This window comes from Tamandua tetradactyla, chromosome 3 (genome assembly GCF_023851605.1).
Source record: "Tamandua tetradactyla isolate mTamTet1 chromosome 3, mTamTet1.pri, whole genome shotgun sequence".
In the NCBI taxonomy this organism is placed as follows: Eukaryota; Metazoa; Chordata; class Mammalia; order Pilosa; family Myrmecophagidae; genus Tamandua; species Tamandua tetradactyla.
In genome coordinates this window covers 27,671,674-27,684,003 of record NC_135329.1, presented here as the reverse complement: position 1 = coordinate 27,684,003, position 12,330 = coordinate 27,671,674, and positions in this window count along the sequence as shown.

Genomic DNA, 12,330 nt, shown 5'->3' with positions numbered 1-12,330 from the left:
AGAACTAGTACCTAATTTGGTAAATAAAGAAGAATTGTATTGCTTTCATTAGGACAGTGGTAGAAACTAAAACTCAAGCATTAAAATTAAGATGTACACCCTTCTACCTTTTGGTTTAAAGCTATAGATGATTCTGTATCTGCTATATAGATGAAGCTATATCCGCTACCTGCACAACTAAAATATGTCATTAAATATTTCTCACATTTTATAAGAGTTCTGTTCCGTGAAACCACCATCAAAGCTCCCCCACTCTTAAATGCATGTCAACTGTGAAGAAAATGTAGAGAAGGAGACCATAGTTTAACCTCTTCCATCTCCCACCTAGAATAAGTGACTTGATGCTACCTGTTATTTGCATGGGATTTACTATTCACTATTTTTGCAGGTCTGTCACAGAACGATCACAGATCTGTCAGCCCCAATGTTTGTGCAGCAGGTCAAGGTTCCTTCTGGCCTTTAGGTGTGTGTGGGAGTCTGTCTGTCTTGGTGGGAGATGTGTCCTGGTGCAGACCTCAGCCTTACTGCTGGGGGCCCACGTGCCCAGCCTCAGAGGGGTCCCCACCTCCGCCCCAGCCCTGCCCCCACACACACACATGCTCTCTCTACATTGCTAACTCGGAATCTGTATATTTTTACCACACGATGTAAATTCTCAATCAGCCAGTCTTGTTTAGATTGTGTATGTCATTATATCGAACATTCTTGTAATTACTGTGTACTCTATAAGATTCCTGTAAGAAATACTGCTTTTTAAAAAAACACAACAAAAAATACCATGCTGAGAGGGGCGACTTCTAACCCACATTAGTTGGTTGTTGCTTTATTTATAGGCTCTTGAAGACAAGTGTGTTTTTAATGAACTAAGGGGAATAAAGGCACAACTAAAAACTGAAAAAAAAAAAGGATAAGATCCCAGAACGGATTAGATTGGTTTTTGTCCACAGAGGTGAGTTTTTTAGAGATGTAAATGGTTATCTTGCCATCAAGTATACTCAACCACTAACAAATCACACTTTTATTTTTTGTTTCCTGAGTTCAGGCATTTAGCGTCTGAACATTTAATGGCATTTATGATGAAGCCAATAAATAATTGCAACATTTGGGGAATGTGCTGGCCCATAGCTTCACATTGTTCTCAGTGAAAGCGTCCTCACTGATTTTTTTTCCATTAGATATATATGGAATTCTAATACAACTTTAACTCTATAGCTTTTTTCTTTTACTTTATTACTCTCATAAAAGAAAGACAAACTGGGTCTCCATATTGAGTCCAATAATAACCAAAAAAAAATTTAAAAAAAACAAAATAGAATTGAGAAAATGGGAGCTAGAAAAAGTATCTGAACAAAGAGTTGAAATTGTGGGCAATTGTCCAATTGATTTATGCTGCTCTTAATTGCCAGTTCCCAGGAGTCTTCCACTTGTTCTTTAATAGGAGAGGGATGATCTATGCTTCGACCTGGAATGAACCTGAAATGATGGATGGCATGGGCATTCAGCAATTATGCTCTGTGCCTGTGAAGGAAACTTGAAAGCTTAGCTAACTCAGTGTGCAATTCCCATAAAGGCCAGTGCCAATGCTCAATGTAAATTTGAATGCCTCTGTGAGTAGCCACATGCACTTAAACTATTATTTTAGATGATGTTTGCTGTAAATTCTTACTTCTAGAATGCATACAGAATTTCACCTTCCCCAGTGCAAAGCTGATGAAGAAAGACATTTGGAGATAATTATTCAATGGAAGTTCTTTTAATAGCATTTGTCCCCTTACATAAAGTAAAATTTCTTTTGAAAAAAATACAAAATGCAAAAATATTTCATGTCTTGACCTACTACAAAAGATAACCATTGTATACTTGCTCAGGTATACTCTTCTGATGCACTGTACATGAGGGGTGTTTTTTTAACGTGAAATAATGGTTTTCCATCCTCTCACTCCCATCTTTCTTCTTTACTCTTCCCAGACTAGAAGTCGTCCATATAAAAAAAGAAAAAGGTTTGTCTGATAGATGTTCCTCTCTATAGTGAGTGGTTAAAAACAGAGGCTCCAAGCAATCTGTGTTCAAATCTACCACTTAACGAGCTGTGTGACATTAGGGAAGCTACATTCTGTGCCTCAGTTTCCTTATCTGAAATGGGATGTGTACAGAACCTACTTCAAAGTGTTCTTGTCTGGATTAAATTAATAAATATATGCATAGTACTTAGAGTGACATCTGATACATGTTAAACACTAGATAAAAATTAGCTCCCATTATTGCATTTATTACTATAGACTCCTAGACTGGAGCTGGATGGAGCACCAGCAAGCCTGGATTTCTGAAACTTGGGGAAGAGAGCAGAAAAACAGACTCACAGAGTGGTGGGGGGTAGAAGGGTGGGCAGAGAGGAGGAAGAGAAGCCAGAGGGAGGAAGGACTCCCAGAAAATGACCTGAGGCAGACTCTGTAAGGACGTAAAAGCAACGTAAAAGAAAACTTGTCCTAAACCCAGCCTGTCTAGGCAGAACCTTTTCGTACGATGCAATTCACAACTTCATTCTAAAAGAATATAAGTATTCCTGAAAAATGCTTGAGCAATTTCCTGATAAACGTTAATGGGATTGAAATTAGTTCGGGGAAACCATGCACTGGGCAGACTGTCAATCAAAATTCCAGTGATCACATATCCCTGGGTGTAAAAGAACAGACTCAAGTTCATCTCAGTAAAATCATTAATGGAGTGCCCTTGCTTTTTTAATGTGGACCAACTGGGACAGTAAATACTTTGGACAAGCATTCTTTTCTTTTTATTTTCAGTGTAACTTTTTATAAATTATTTAATGATTATCATCTAACCATTTTCTTTCCCTATTAAACACCTTTTCCAAAAGGGAATCTTCAGGTTGGCCTGTTAAAACCAGTTCCTTTTGCAACAAGATTAAAATAAAACTTTCCCCATGCTTAACTAAACTGTCAAAAACATTTTCATTTAATAGCAATTGATAAGTCAGACAAAAGATGTCTTGTCCCTTCCTTCTATATATGTGTAATCTGCTAAAGATTTGGGAACTAGTCAATTAAGATGGCAGCAAAAAAAAAAAAGCTCAGAGTTGATATTCCCCTACAGAAACTTTGAACAACTAGCAAACAGGTAGCCAACTGCCTCAAAACTGGAAAACAGTTAAAGGGTTGCAGTAACTAGGTGAAGTGGAACATCAAGAAAATGCAGCTTTAAAAATATTCCCGGAATTGAAAAAATCCTTGTCATATCATTAGCTGGTTACAAATTTATAGAACAAGGAGCTCAGAGACTAAATCCAAGAGTTAACACATTAAAATACATAGTGTGCCACAAAATACTACAAGGAAACAAAGAAACGAAAGCAAGACCCATCCAGAGGAAAAAGACAAAAAAATTCAGAAAGCAATAATGAAGAAAACTAGACTTTGGACATAATAGACAAAAATTTTAGAAAAATGATCCTCAATATCCTCAAGGAAATAAGAGAAGATATAGAGAAATAAAAAACATCAGGAGAAAATGAATGAACAATATAAGAATTTGAATAAAAAGATATTTTTAAAGGACTCAAACATAAATTCTGGAGTTGAAGAGCACAATAACTAAAATGAAAAATTCCATAGAGGGTTTCAGCATGAGATTAGAGCCAGCAGAAGAAAGAATCGGTGAACTCCAAGACAAGACAATTGAAATAATCAGGCTTAGGAGTAAAAAGAATAAACAATGAAAAGCTGTGAACAGAGCCTAAGAAATCTTTGGAACAGCATAAGGCATACCACTATACATATTATGGATGTCCCATAAGGAAAAGAAAGAAGAAAAGGGACAGAAGAAATATTCAAGGAAATAATGGCAGATAATGGTGCAAATTAAATAAAAGACATGAATATAAAAATTCAAAATGGTCAGTATACCCAAAAAAGGATAAACTTGAAAAGAACCATGGCCAGAAACATAGTAGTTCAGACAATCAAATACCAAGGACAAGGAGAGAATTCCTAAACCTGCAAAGAAAAAAGCAAATATGTTATGTACAAGGGGCTCCAATAAAATGAAGTGCCACTTTCTCATGGAAGATAGAAGACAATGGGACAAAATATTTAAAGTGCTGAAAGAAAACACTCCCATCAACGAATTTTATATTCAGCAAGACTGTCTTTCAAAAATGTGGGAGGGATTAAGACATTCACAGATTAACAAAAGCTTAAGGAGTTCATCACCACTCTTATAGGACAGGTGTGTGCCCTATAAGAAATGCTAAGAGGGGCTCTTCAGACTGAATGGAATAGACACTAGACAATGGATAAAAGTAGCAGGAAGAAATAAAGAAGTCAAATAAAGGTAACCATATGGATAATTATAAATCCTAATACTATTGTAATATATTTCTTCATATGTAACTCCACTTTTACTTCTCACAATTTCTGAAATGCAAATAAGTGAAAAGTTATAATTTTGGAATAGTTTTAGAATACAATACATAAAGATATCATTTGTAATAAGTACAACAGAAAGGTGGAAAAGTGAAGGGCATCAGAACAATATATATATATGCTATTGAAGTTAGTTGGTATAAAATCAAACATGACTGTAATAGATTGGGATGTTAAAGTTAAGCCCACACCACAAACAAAATATCTGAAAAATATATAAAGAAAAAAACGAGAAGGGATTTTAAAAGTTACACTACAAAAAAAAAATAAGGAAATAAATATGAAAGGAGGCATTAGCTGATAATCAAGGGAAAAGAAAAGGTATAACACTTGCAAAGACCAAATACCAAATAGGTGAGAAGAAAGTCCTGCATTTTCAGTAGCTACTTTAAATGTAAATAGGTTAAACTCGCAAGTCAAAAGGCAGAGATTGGCAGAATGGATAAAAAGTCATACCCCAGCTAAATGCAGTTTATAGACTCACCGTAAATTCCAAGACACAGGAAGGTTGAAAGTGAAAGGATGCAAAAAAGAAAAAAAAAAAATGCTATACAAATAGCAACCAAAGGAAAGTTGAGGTAGCTACAATAATACCAGATATAATAGACTTTAAGTAACTGTTACACAGGACAAAGAAGGTTGCTAAATAATGATAAAGGGATCAGTTCAACAAGATATAAAAATTATAAACATATATATACTTAATGGCAGAGACACAAATCAAAAAGATTGAAGGGAGAAACAGTTCTACATGAATAGTAGGAGGCTTGAATACATTACTTTCAATAATGGATATCACATCCAGACTATAAATCATTAAGAAAATAGAAGTCTTGAATTAACCAACTGGACCTAAAGACATATATAGAACACTTCAAGCAACAACAACAGAATACATATTTTTCTCTAGAGCACAGGGGTCATTCTCCAGGACAGACCATATGATAGGTCATGAAAGAAATCGCAATAAATTTAAAAATGCTGAAATCCTACAATGTAACTTTTCTGACCACAATAGAACAAACTAGAAATCAATAACAGAGGGAGAGTCAGAAAATTCACAAGTGTGTTGAAATTAAACAGCACATCTTATATAATCAATGCGTCAAAAAAGAAATTAGAAATAACTTGAGGCAAATAAAAATAAAACATATCAGAAGGTATGGGCTGGAGCAAAGGCAATGCTGAGAGGGGAATTTAGAGCTTGAAATACTTAGCATTAAAAAAGAAGAAAGATTTCAAATCAGAAACCTAAACTCAACAGTAGGGTCTAGAAAAAGAAGAAAAAACTAAAGCCTAAGTAAACATATGGAAATAAATAACAAAGATTCCACTCTAGTGGAAATAAATGAAATAGAGAATTAAAAAAAAAAAGACAAAGAAAATCATTAAATTTTTAACCAATTTTTCAAAATAGGTTCTTTGAAAAGATCAATAAAATTAACAGTACTTTAGCTACACTGACAAGGGAAAAAATAGGACACAAATAACTAAAATTGTTAATGAATGGGGAGACATTACTGCCAAACCCACAGAAAGAAAAAGGATTACAAGAAAATACTAACATCAATCCTGCTCAAACTCTTCCAAAAATTTGAAGAGAAAGCAACACTTCCTAACTATTCTATGAGGCAAATATCAAGCTAATATCAAAGCCAGACAAAGATAACACAAGAAAAGAAAATTACAGACCAATTTCCCTATAAAGATGCAAATGTCTTTGACAAAATACTAGCAAAGTGAATCTGACAGCCCATAAAAAGAATTATACATCATGATCAAGTGAGATTTGTCCCAGTTATAGAAGGGTGTTACTTCATTAGAAAATTAATTAATGTAATACACCACATTAATAGAATGAAGGTAAAAAAAAAAATCACACCATCATCTCAACTGACACAGAGAAGGCATTTCATAAAATTCAGTACTCTTTCTTGATAAAAAACACTTAGAAAAGTAGGAATAGAAGGAAACATCTTCAACCTGATATAGATCAAAATGAAAAACTCACAAGTAGCATCATACTCAATTATGAAAGGCTTAAAACTTTTCATCTAATATCAAGAACAAAACAATTTCACAATTGATTTTGGTAAGTGTGCCAAGTACTCTAAATTAGGGAAGAATAGTCATATCAACAAATGGTGCAGGGAAAACTGGGTATCTATAAACAAAATAATGAAGGTGGATCCCTAATTCACAACATATGCAAAAGTTAATTCCAAATGTATCAAGGACCTAAATATAAAAACCAAAATGATAAAATACCTAGAAGAAAACATAGAAAAGCATCTTTAGGACCTTGTGTTAAGTAATGGTTTCTTAGACTTTATACCAAAAGTATGAGCAATAAAAGAAAAAATAGATAAATAGGACTTCATCAAAATTAAAAACCTGTTTGCATCAAAGGGATTCATCATGAAAGCATAAAACAACCTATACAATGGGAGAAAACATTTGGAAACCACACACTGGGTTTAATTTCCAGAATAAAGAAAGAAACCATACAGCTCAACAATACAAAGACCAGCAACACAGTGTAAAAAGGGGCAAAAGACTTGACTAGACATTTCTCCAGAGAAGTTATACAATTGGCTAATCCGCACATAAAAAGATGTCAACATCATCAGCCATTAGGGAAATGCAAATTAAAATCATAAGAGATACCATCTCACACCCACTAGAAAGACTAGTATTTAAAGAGTGGAAATGACAAGTGTTGGAGACGATGTGGAGAAATAGGATCACTATTTCATTGTTGGTGGAAATATAAAATGATGCAGCCAATGTGGAAAACAGTTTGGTAATTCCTCAGGAAGTTAAGTGTAGTATTACCATATACCCTGGCAATCCCACTACTAGGTATACACCCAAATGAATGGAAAGCAGGGACTCACACAGATATTTATACACTAATGTTCACAGCAGTATTATCAACTATTGGCAAAAGATGGAAGCAACCCCAGTGTCCATCAACCAACGAATGGATAAACAAAATGTGATACATGCAACAAAATGAACCTTGAAGACATAATATTGAGCGAATAAGTCAGACAGAAAAGAACAAATATTGTATGATCTCAGTGATATAAAATAATTAGAATAAACAAACTCATAGAGTCACAAACTAAAATACAGGTTATCAGAAGCTGAGGTGGATGTAAGGAATAGGGAATTGATGCTTAATTGGTGCAGAGCTTCTGTTTGGCCTGATGGTAAAATTTTGTAGTAGTTGGAGCTAATGTTTGTACAACAATGGGAATATAAATAACTTTACTCATTTGTATATTTGAATGTGGTTAAAAGGGGAAATCTTAGAAAAAGAAATACAAGGCATCAAAATTGGAAAGGAAGAAGTAAAACTATCACTGTTTGCAGACGATATGATACTATACGTCGAAAACCCGGAAAAATCCACAACAAAACTACTAGAGCTAATAAATGAGTACAGCAAAGTAGCAGGTTACAAGATCAACATTCAAAAATCTGTAGCATTTCTATACACTAGCAATGAACAAGCGGAGGGGGAAATCAAGAAACGAATCCCATTTACAATTGCAACTAAAAGAATAAAATACCTAGGAATAAATTTAACTAAAGAGACAAAAGACCTATACAAAGAAAACTACAAAAAACTGCTAAAAGAAATCACAGAAGACCTAAACAGATGGAAGGGCATACCGTGTTCATGGATTGGAAGACTAAATATAGTTAAGATGTCAATCCTACCTAAATTGATTTACAGATTCAATGCAATACCAATCAAAATCCCAACAACTTATTTTTCAGAAATAGAAAAACCAATAAGCAAATTTATCTGGAAGGGCAGGGTGCCCCGAATTGCTAAAAACATCTTGAGGAAAAAAAACGAAGCTGGAGGTCTTGCGCTGCCAGACTTTAAGGCATATTATGAAGCCACAGTGGTCAAAACAGCATGGTATTGGCATAAAGATAGATATATTGACCAATGGAATCGAATAGAGTGCTCAGATATAGACCCTCTCATCTATGGACATTTGATCTTTGATAAGGGAGTCAAGCCAACTCACCTGGGACAGAACAGTCTCTTCAATAAATGGTGCCTAGAGAACTGGATATCCATATGTAAAAGAATGAAAGAAGACCCATATCTCACACCCTATACAAAAGTTAACTCAAAATGGATCAAAGATCTAAACATTAGGTCTAAGACCATAGAACAGTTAGAGGAAAATGTAGGGAGATATCTTATGAATCTTACAATCGGAGGCGGTTTTATGGACCTTACACCTAAAGCAAGAGCACTGAAGAAGGAAATAAATAAATGGGAACTCCTCAAAATTAAACACTTTTGTGCATCAAAGAACTTCATCAAGAAAGTAGAAAGACAGCCTACACAATGGGAATCAATATTTGGAAACGACATATCAGATAAAGGTCTAGTATCCAGAATTTATAATGAGATTGTTCAACTCAACAACAAAAAGATAGCCAACCCAATTACAAAATGGGAAAAAGACTTGAATAGACACCTCTCAGAGGAGGAAATACAAATGGCCAAAAGACACATGAAGAGATGCTCAATGTCCCTGGCCATTAGAGAAATGCAAATCAAAACCACAATGAGATATCATCTCACACCCACCAGAATGGCCATTATCAACAAAACAGAAAATGACAAGTGCTGGAGAGGATGCGGTGAAAGAGGCACACTTATCCACTGTTGGTGGGAATGTCAAAGGGTGCAACCACTGTGGAAAGCAGTTTGGCGGTTCCTCAAAAAGCTGAATATAGAATTGCCATACGACCCAGCAATACCATTGCTGGGAATCTACTCAAAGGAATTAAGGGCAAAAACTCAAACAGACATTTGCACACCAATGTTTATAGCAGCGTTATTTACAATTGCAAAGAGATGGAAACAGCCAAAATGTCCATCAACAGACGAGTGGCTAAACAAACTGTGGTATATACATACGATGGAATATTATGCAGCGTTAAGACAGGATAAACTTATGAAGCATGTAATAACATGGATGGACCTAGAAAACATTATGCTGAGTGAGTCTAGCCAAAAGCTAAAAGACAAATACTGTATGGTCCCAATGATGTGAATCGACACTCGAGAATAAACTTGGAATATGTCATTGGTAACAGAGTTCAGCAGGAGTTAGAAACAGGGTAAGATAATGGATAATTGGAGCTGATGGAATACAGACGGTGCAATAGGACTAGATACAAAAACTCAAAAATGGACAGTACAATAATACCTAATTGTAAAGTAATCATGTTAAAATACTGAACGAAGCTGCATCCGAGCTATAGGTTTTTGTTTTGTTTTGTTTTGTTTGTTTTGTTCTTATTATTATTACTTTTATTTTTTTTCTCTATATTAACATTCTATATCTTTTTCTGTTATACTGCTAGTTCTTCTAAACCGATGCAAATGTACTAAGAAACGATGATCATGCATCTATGTAATGATGTTAAGAATTACTGATTGCATATGTAGAATGGTATGATGTCTAAAAAAAAAAAATGGTCAGCACAATACTGCCTAATTGTAATGTAATTATGTTGGAACGCTGAATGAAGCTGCATCTGATCTATAGTTTTTTTGTTTTGTTTTGTTTTGTTTTGTTTTTTTCTCTTATATATTTTTGTACTTTTTATTTTTATTTGTGTTTTCTCTCTGTGTTATCACTTTATTTCTTTTTCTGTTGTCGTGCTATTTCTTTCTCTAAATCGATGCATATGTACTGAGAAATGATGACCATACACCTATGTGATGATATTAAGAATTACTGATTGCATATGTAGAATGGATTGATTTCTAATGTTGTGTTAGTTAATTTTTTTAATTAATAAAAAAAAAAAGGGGAAATCTTAGGTTATATGTCTGTTACTAAAAACTTTTAAAACCTTAGGACTGTACAACATATACAGTGATGTCTAATGTAAACCATGTACTATATATAGTATCTTAATTTCTTCAGTTGTAAGAAAGATACTAAGCTAATAAATATTGTTAATACTAGGGAAAACCAGGTGTACAGGGGGAAGTGTATGGGAACTCTGTATTTTCTGTATGGGTTCTCTACAAATTTACAACTGCTCAAATTATATGTATATATATATTTTTAATAATAAAGTTGAATTTGGTAATGCACTGTACATACATACCCGTCCAGATATTTTTTTGCATAAATGAAGGGTTAAATGTACACAAATTGGATTTTATTATCAATTTTCTTTTATAAATCTCATCTTTTTTATAACTATGCATTGTGAGGATTTTTCCAAGTTATTAAATATTCCAAATTATTTTGGCTATTTTTTTTCACTTATGAATATACAATGTTATTAAACCAATTTCCTATTGTCAGATACTTAGATTGGCCCCAACTTCTAGTAATATAAATAGCAACGTGATAACATTCTTTCAATTAAATACTTTTAAACATTGGTTGTTATTTATTTAAGATAAGCTTCTAAAAGTAAATTGCTTAATAAAATCATATGCATAGTTAGTGTTTTCCATATTTATTGCCGAATTCCCCTCCAGAATTGTACAAAAGTTCACTACCACGAGACTGTTTCCTTTCCAATACAGAGAATTATCAGTTTATAAAATTGATGCTAATTCCATAAGCAAAATACATCTCATTCTTATTAGTTTTAATTCACATTTTACTACTAATGAACTTCAGTATATTCTAATATGTTCATTGGCATCTAGAATTCCTCCTCATAATTTTGTTGAAATGTATTTTTAAATTAATTAATATATTAAAGGAAATTCTGGCCAGGGATCCAGCTTTATTAAAAAATAATAACTTAAATCTCTAAATTATATGCTTTTATATTCAATAATGACAAATCATAGACTTCTTTTAGGTATGGAAAACAAATTATTGTAATTAATTTTCTTCAAAGAACTTTAATTTATAATTTTTAGTTCTGCAAGTGACTACTGAGTCAAAAAAGTAGAAGAACTATTAGGCATCTCAATTTGAGCTGGAATTTTTTTTTTTAAGACTTTGGTACATAGCTCACCTAGGGGGAAAGAACTAATATATAAGAAAATGAAAAAAATAATAAATGCACAAAAGCAGAAAACTTGCTTCACAAGGTAACCTTTTTGTTTTATCTGCACAATGCTGAAGTTATGCTAATGAATTTTAATAAATTATGCTTGCTATGAATAGCTTGCATGTATTTCTTGAAATCTTAGAACCAATGCACAGAATGTAGTAGAATGATAAATCCTCCATTTTACTTCGAAACTCACTCACCATCCTGGTACTAATGCTTGCAGCCAAATCCTTAGAGTTTTATGGAGCGAATGGGAGGAAGTTCAGTAAATCAGAGATCGCAATATATTTCTGAAAGATGAAAACTATATTGAAGACTGTAGCCAGCCAAGCAGTGCTGAGCAGGCATAGCTTTGGATTTAGCTAAGAAGCCACACCTGTTCTGCAACCCACCACAGTGGCAGAGAACAAGAAGAAGATGAGACTGGAAATGGGGTCTTAAACAGAAGCTCTGTGTATGCAGCAGTCCATAACCAACTCCACCAATCCTCACTATCACAAAACAAACAGAATACATTCTTCCCACCAACACACATATACACACTGCCAAGAAAGACAAAAGAAAAACCAAGATTAAAATTGGCAGCTGTATGAAGCTTTGAGCAACCAGCAAGAATTGACAGAAACTTCTCACTCAACGTTCTAGAAAACAGTTAAAAACTGCAGTAACAGGGCAAGTACCAAATCAAGGAAAATGCTTCTTAAAAGGATGTATCTCATCATCCCCTCACTGGCTTGGCACAGAGCAGGTCTATGCTTGCAGTGCAGATCACTGGTCCAGGTTCTGGAGGGAGTAGGTTAACCCTCATGCACAAACT